This window comes from Esox lucius, chromosome 9 (assembly GCF_011004845.1).
Source record: "Esox lucius isolate fEsoLuc1 chromosome 9, fEsoLuc1.pri, whole genome shotgun sequence".
NCBI lineage: Eukaryota > Metazoa > Chordata > Actinopteri > Esociformes > Esocidae > Esox > Esox lucius.
In genome coordinates this window covers 10400243-10408338 of record NC_047577.1, presented here as the reverse complement: position 1 = coordinate 10408338, position 8096 = coordinate 10400243, and the positions used below count along the sequence as shown (strand labels likewise).

Sequence of the window (8096 nt, the reverse complement as noted above, 5' to 3'; positions counted from 1 at the left end):
GGGCGTGGTTATATGGAGAGAGAACTTGTCACCCACAGGTAATCACATTTAATTATCTATACCTGAACAATGCTATATATAGGCAATGTCTTATACCACACACATAACTATGCTTGAAATTATCTGGTCGGGAAGACGGAGCGAGCAGCTTACAGGGGGAATGAAAGGACCCTAGAAGCTAGAAGGAGGTGACTAGGGAGGAGGGACAAGTGTGGAGGGGAACGGGAGTGGCCAGGAGTAACTGGGAGCATCGGGAAGAAATGAGGCGTGACGTGAACACAATTTTTGTTACATTCATTTGTTTTTGGTCCTCAATTATACACTTAACAAAATTATAAACGCAACACTTCTGTTTTTGCCCCCATTTATCATGAGCTGAACTCAAAGAACCAAGGACTTTCTCTATATACACGAAAGGCTTATTTCTCTCAAATATTGTTCACAAATCGAAATCTGTGTTAGTGAGCACTTCTTCTTTGCCGAGATAATCCATCCACCTCACAGGTGTGGCATATCAAGATGCTGATTGGACAGCATGATTATTACACAGGTGTGCCTCTCAATAAAAGGCCACTCTAAAATGTGCAGTTTCAATGTATTGGGGGGGTCCAGGGTGTCCGAAAACCAGTCAGTATCTGGTGTGACCACCATTTGCCTCATGCAGTGCAACACATATCCTTCGCATAGAGTTGATCAGGTTGTTGATTGTGGCCTGTGGAATGTTGGTCCGCTCCTCTTCAGTGGTTCTGCGAAGTTGCTGGATATTGGCAGGACCTGGAACACGCTCTCGTATACGTCGATCCAGAGCATCCCAAACATGCTCAATGGGTGACATGTCCAGTGAGTATGCTGGCCATGCAAGAACTGGGATGTTTTCAGCTTCCAGGAATTGTGTACAGATCCTTGAAACATGGAGCCGTGCATTATGCTGCAACATGAGGTGATGGTCGTGGATGAATGGCACAACAATGGGCCTCAGGATCTCGTCACGGTATCTCTGTGCATTCAAAATGCCATCAATAAAATGCACCTATGTTCGTTGTCCATAGTACATGCCTGCCCATACCATAACCCCACCGCCACCATGGGCCACTCGATCCAAAACGTTGACATCAGCAAACCGCTCACCCACACAACGCCATACACACTGTCTGACATCTGCCCTGTAAAACCGGGATTCATCCATGAAGAGAACGCCAGATACCATCGAATGTGCGCATTTGCCCACTCAATTCGGTTACGACAACGAACTGCAGTCAGGTTGTGAGGTCGGTTGGATGTACTGCCAATTTCTCTGAAACGCCTTTGGAGACGGTTTATGGTTGAGAAATGAACATTCAATCCACGGGCAACAGCTCTGGTGGACATTCCTGCAGTCAGCATGCCAATTGCACGCTCCCTCAAAACCTGTGACATCTATGGCATTGTGCTGTGTGATGGAACTGCACATTTTAGAGTGGCCTTTTATTGTGGCCAGCCTAAGGCACACCTGTGCAATAATCATGCTGTCTTATCAGCATCTTGATATGCCACACCTGTGAGGTGAATGGATTATCTCGGCAAAGGAGAAGTGCTCACTAACACAGATTTAGACAGATTTGTGAACAATATTTGAGAGAAATAAGCCTTTCGTGTTCATAGAGAAAGTTTTAGACCTTTGAGTTCAGCTCATGATAAATTATGGCAAAAACAAGTGTTGCATTTATAATTTGGTTCAGTTTAATAAAACAAAAGTGTGTGTGTGTGTATGCATGTGTTTGTGTATGCTTGTGTGTGTGTGTATGTGTAAAAGGGTTGGTGAGGGGCGTGTGGATGTTTGGATGAACTGTCTCTGATATCAGTGGGAGTAAATACTGAGAGTTTACTCACTTGCACGTCGATCTCAACATTTGCCGCTAGCGTATTAATCTCACGAGAATCAAAAATGTGTTTGTTCTGCTTGTGGAAAAGCAGCCAGGTTGGACTACAGCTCTCACATCACCAGCGTCCTATTGGCTAGAGATCCTGAACGTACAAGAGCTAATCCAACCCAAACAGTTTGCTTGTTTGCTTTCCCGCACTCTGTTCCCCTTTTATTCCTTAAACACACACACAACACAGGCACGCACACACACACACACACACACAACAGCGGCCACACTCAGCAAACATATACCTGGTGAGGGAAACCGCAGCCTTACTCCTGTGTTGCGCACACACATGCCACACACCAATACAAAGGGGCTTGTATGTCACTCGTCTGTCTTCACACTTGAAAATGCATGGAACTCCATTTGGGTCAATTATATTTCCTAGTTCACACTGCGTTCATTTTCACTAGATGTTCCGTCGGACAGGCTGTGCAAAGCCCATTCTAATATTGTTAGACACTATGTGCACAATGCATGTAATAACTCATTATTTGCTGACCACACATGACGTATGTTTTTTTTTTTGTTTTACAAAACGTCCGCTTGTGAACACATTTTGCATGGAAACAGAAGCTCAGGCGCGTTCAATAACGTGAACCTCCTCCTGCACTGCTTTGCACGGGAGACATCCGTCCAAAGCGCCGGAAAGCCTTTTTACACGATAAAACCAACAAGCACATTTATGGCACTAGAGCACAGGTGTCGAACCGGTTCCACGGAGGGCCGAGTGTCTGCAGGTTTTTGGTTTTTCCTATAAATTGGTTCCCAGTTCAGACCTACACAACCAGGTGAGGGTAGAAACGAACCAATCAGTGACCTAATTAACCAATCAAGTACAAGGAGAGAGCAAAAACCTGCAGACACTCGGCCCTCCGTGGAACCGGTTTGACACCTCTGGTCTAGAGGATCGGATGTCAGCGTGACCAATGGGAACCACCCAGGCGGCTGACGTGTGCCGGTCGGCGGTACGGGGGAAGGGGGGGCCTGTCGGAGGGGCAAGGGGCACAGGCTCAAGCCCCGCCCTGGGGCCTAACTCTGCCCATGCCTGCACACCCTGCATGTGGGGTAATTAGTGACAAAAGCCAGGTGATGAGACGTGGGTCCAATGTGGGGTTTATATCCTATTTAGCCATGTGGCATGCATGCACCTTAGCAGATAAAGGATTTTTCGGGGTAATTTCAAATCATCTTCCAATTTAAAAAAAAAAGCATATTTATGTTTATATCCTGAATATACAGCTCCGGAAAGAATTAAGAGACCACTGCACCTTTTTCTTTCCTTTCCAAAAGAGTTGAAAAGGAAAGTTTTGAGTGAGGAACAGAAGCGTTCGATTTGCAGTGGTCTCTTAATTTTAACTCTCAGTTCCTCACTCAAAACCTTCCTTCTCGACTTTTTTTGGAAAGGAAAGAAAAAAGGTGCCGTGGCCTCTTAATTTTTTCCAGAGCTGCATATAATATATACATGGTATATAGGTCAATTCAATCTGATAATTTAATTCTATATGATAGGTAAGTTTAAATAACAAATAAAGGGGAAATACTTTAGTAAACCTGTTAATTTAGGGCTTTAAGGAAAACCGTTTGGCTGCTCCATACAGTTGAGTAATGTTGATATAATATGGTTTGTCTGGTTCAGCCCTATGGGTCGGAGAATGTCACTTGGCAGTCAATACGTTGGCACTGCCTGCTGAGACTTGTAGGGTGTTCATTTTATCCCTAGCGGCGTGGAAGCAGGACAAAACTAATTAACAACCCAAAGCACTGCATGAGTCACAGGTCAGAACTGAAATTACGTTGTACTGTGTTATAAAACAGGTGGATTGAATTATGAATGCCGTCTGGGTAAGAGCAGTTGTACGTGAGCTTTTCTGTTGTTGCTAGCATTCTGGCTCCTCTTAGGTTTGTTATGTAGGGACAGTATAGTACTGCCTTATTGCTTAGTAATACTAAATATTCTGGTGCTCAGGTATACCTATCCATATGACATCATACTACTATAACCTCCCTTCACATTATCCGTGGTCTACTTCTATCCATATGACATCATACTACTATAACCTCCCTTTACACTATCCGCGGTCTCCTTCTATCCATATGACATCATACTACTATAACCTCCCTTTACACTATCCGCGGTCTCCTTCTATCCATATGACATTGTATTATGATCTTGGTTCCACTCTATCCGGGATCGGAGGCCTCTTCTTCTATGTATATCTTATCACGGGCTAACCTCTGGTCTCTTAAAAGGTCTAAATGTCACTTTCACACACACACACACACACACACACACACGCAATTTGCCACTGACACTAGCAGATCTCCACCATGACTGGAATGTGAAACTGAGAATACAGTTTCAGCCTACTCTGACCACAACAAGTGTTGCAAAAACTATTTGATTTATAAAACATTGACATACTGGAACATGTAAATACAGTTTTGGTCATGTAAAAATGTTCTGTTACACTGTATATTACATCACATTTTACTTGCAAGGTTTCTTTGTCTGGTTCCCATGAGGGCAATTGCTTACAGTTTGGCAGAGTGTTAGAATTGGGGTTAAAGTACATTTAAATTTAGGGATTACCTGTTTAGGGTTAGGTGTTAAGGCTAGGTTACTGCAAAAAGGCTATGAACCTGGACTAGTGTTATGTGCCGTCTGTTGACTTGTTCTGTGTTCAAAAACCTGTACATATAAATACATTAACAATGTTGTCGGATATTACAAGTTATATTTTTGCAGGTGTACACACCAGATTGTAGAACGTGTACGCGCTACAGAGAGTGGTGCGCGCTCACAGGAGAACGCACCTCCCACTTCGCCTCCAGTCCCTCGTCATTCATTGTATGCGCTATTGTTAAATCGTACACGCCTGACCCAGGGCGCATAGTCTCGCAGACTTCGGGACCGCAACATTGAAAAGTGTTCTGCAGCGGGTGTCTATAGCCTGTCGTTGATGTGTGCACATCACAAGTGTTTGCTATTTAAGGGATTTGGGGAAAACCTTTCGACTTGCCTGCAAGACACGTCGACAGAGTGGAAGACATTTGAGTGTTTCTGAACGCATTTTGGGGGATTTTGGTTCATTTGTTCAGGTAGGTGTATTTAGCACAAATGTACTTTGTGGGTATAACTTTGAATCTGTGAAATAGGCTACACAAATGGATTGGCGTATGCACTTTGGAAATAACGCGACCACTCTGGTTGCTCTGAGTTCCAGAGGGGCACCTCGACCGGTGTTCACCCCGCCGGCAAGATATGGCTTGGGGAAGTTATGAGAGTAATTACTCTGGTCAGCATTCAGTAAGCGGAGTGCCTGTTACTATTTGTCTAAAAGCTCACTGTTTATAAAACATTTGAAGATGTGCGTTTGTTGTGTATCCACGCACACAATACTGGCTTGCTCATGTATTTTTATATACATCAAGCATGAGTATTAATTAAAACTGCAACGGCCAATGAGCGTTGAATGGTCGCGGTCATATGGGTAGCATTTGTCCTACAACAGTGTTCCATCTGCTTTAGGGGCTTGTCCATCTAAACCAAATCGCGGAAAACTTTGAAAACTGATCATTGTGAAATTGTGATATGATCTGTTATATTAGTGTGTTAATATGTACCATGGTGCATAGGTCACGATCCCAGATTAAATTAAAGAGACATTAAACATTGGTTGTTTGAGGATAACCAGGAGAGCGAAGCATTGTCGCGTATTGTTGCTGTTAGTTCATCCCGTGTTCATGCGTTTACTTGTGTCAGAACTACTGGATTAGAGTTTATCTTATGACCAATGGGTTGTCATCAGTTTTGCGATTCGTATTTAAACCTTATCTATTTATTTAAAAGATACTAAAATAACAGCGGTCCCCAATTGCTGCTATGTAGACTAATTGTCTTTTTAGTTTTTAATTTAATATGGATTGTCCTGTAGCAATAGCAAGGTCATATTATTTCAATTGTAAAATTAGTATAATTAGCACATTGGTGCTTTTGAGGAACATGCTCCCCGACTTGTCAATTACGGTATTGAATGGCCTCATGCTAATTACACTGGCGATGTAATACGGCGTGTCAACGCAATGAATATCTGCTATTCTGGGGCACCTAAACAAACTCTAGGAGCCAGCGCAAGGCTGGGAAAAGCAAAGAGCGACGTAGAGAACAGGCCGAGGAGGACGCGAGGGGTTCGGGAGAGAAAGCAAACATTCCTGACTCGGTGTCTCAGCAATTTAATTAAGGAGTGTGTAAGATGCAGGCACGCGCACAAACACGCACACTTTGGCCAGGGCCACTCTGAGGTGAAGGCGTAATCACCCCCCCCCCCCTTGGACTAATCCCAGGGGTCAGATAATAATTATTTGGGTCATGCCACCAAGGCAAACTAAATAGGGGGGAGCCCTGAAGGAGCGCTCCACTATCAAAGGGTTAATCACCCCGGGAGGGAAGTTCAGAGGTACAAGGTGAAGAGGATTTAGGTTGAAGTGTGGCCGTGTGTGTGTGTGTGTGTGTGTGTGTGTGTTAATCCAACAAATATGTCTGAGTGGACTAGACCAGTTATTACCCAGAGAGAGGAGAGTGTTTGTGCGTGGGTTTAGTGTTATCAACAACATAATCTGGAGCAGGACACACCTCTGTTACACGTCAGGCTTTGCTGTGGCCTGGGGTGATCTGGTGACCCCCCCCCCCCTCCCTGTGACATCCATGTTCAGGCTTCTTTAGGCTTCCCCCTTGTTAGAGACCAGCAAGGAATGTCTCTCTCCCCTCAGGTCTCTTACTACTCCGTCTTGCTCTTTTCCCTCCTTCCTTCATTTCTCTGCTTTTTTCTACCATTTTCTCTCACCCCTCCACACTCCCCCAAGGCAGGAAGCCCCTTCTCAGTCCCCAGGCTCTGGTTCATGTGGAAGCGTTTAGTGAAGTTGTCGCCATGTGTGATCAACCAGATGTCCAATGAGTGTTGCCTCCACTTAGCCCTTAGAAACAATCTCAGTGGTTCAAATCACCACTTTCTAATCATAAAGCAACACCTTAGTATCACATTGCATTTTTAGAAGGAAAGAAACCCTTGTCTATGTTGAATGTGTCTGAAGACCTTAGCTACACATTTCCGCCACATTAATTATTTTTATTTGACAAACCTCAGTTTTCACCTGACACTCTACGGCGGAGGTGGTCAAACCGGTTCCACAGAGGGCCCGGGTGCCTGCAGGTTTTTCACTTTCACCCTGCGCTTGATTGGTTCATTACGTCACTAATTAGTTAAGATCTTCATTCACCTGGTTCTATTTGGTCTCAGTTGGGCACCAATTGAAAGGAAGAACCAAAAACCAGCGTCCACTCCGCCCTCTGTGGAACCGTTTTGACACCTCTGCTCTATGGAGTTAGTACAACAGCATCTGCCTAAATGTCTTGATTGGAGGGGAACCAATGATTCTCAGAGTCCAGACTGGCTGGGGAGTGGGTTGCTATGTGGTGACTGTTGCTATGGCCTAGTCATGCCGTCACGGTGACAGTAGTTATGGCCTGGCATTGCAGTGATGGCGACTGTAGCTATGGCCCAGTCAGGTATCCCTTGGAAATGGCTCGACTGCTCTGAGACCCCCTGTAGATATCCAGGTCTGGACACGCTGTAGGGAAACCACTGGGATGTTTTCTCTCTCTAGCAAACAGACTGCTACCAAGAAGCAAACATCTACACAATGTCCCTCTACCCCAATAATGAGCTGTTACCTCCTTTATCCTCCCCCTCCCCCCTCCCCCCCAGGGGTGGCAGGCAGATTAGGGGGTCAGAAGTCAGAGAGGTGCCGCTAGAGCAGCCAGATACAACACACAGCAGCTCAGGGAACTGACGATGCAGAAGGGCCAGGGTTTAGGAGTGTGTGAGTGTGTGTGTGAGTGTGTGTGTTGCCGGGGGGGGGGGGCACAGGAGTTTTGGCAGGGAAAAGGACTGCGTTTGTGCGCATGTGTGTGCAAGCATGCACGTAAGCGGTTGAAATGAGTTCTTTCGAGTGACTTAACCAGACCAGTTTCCTAAGAGGCACCTCTCCTGGGCCACACAAAAAATGATTTAAGGACGAATCACGACTATTACTGGGCCCTAAAAGAAACGAATGGCACCCTGTCACCCATTTGGCACACAGATCACGGTACAAGTAAGAACATGCGCTGACTTAATGATGCGACCT

At 45.1% G+C, this 8096-nt stretch overlaps 1 protein-coding gene across 3 annotated transcripts in view; it reads left to right on the top strand.

Moving 5' to 3' along the window:
* The window catches only part of vasna (vasorin a), a 27341-nt gene continuing 19245 nt past the window's right edge, over positions 1 to 8096 (top strand). For 2 of the 3 annotated variants that reach the window (XM_020049877.2, XM_010872730.3), the window contains exon 1: positions 4791 to 5009. The gene's annotated coding sequence lies outside the window, so the exon portion shown is untranslated. Of the gene's footprint in view, positions 39 to 4790; positions 5010 to 8096 lie in introns of those variants that run through there. The other variant, XM_010872731.3, reaches the window with a different exon arrangement.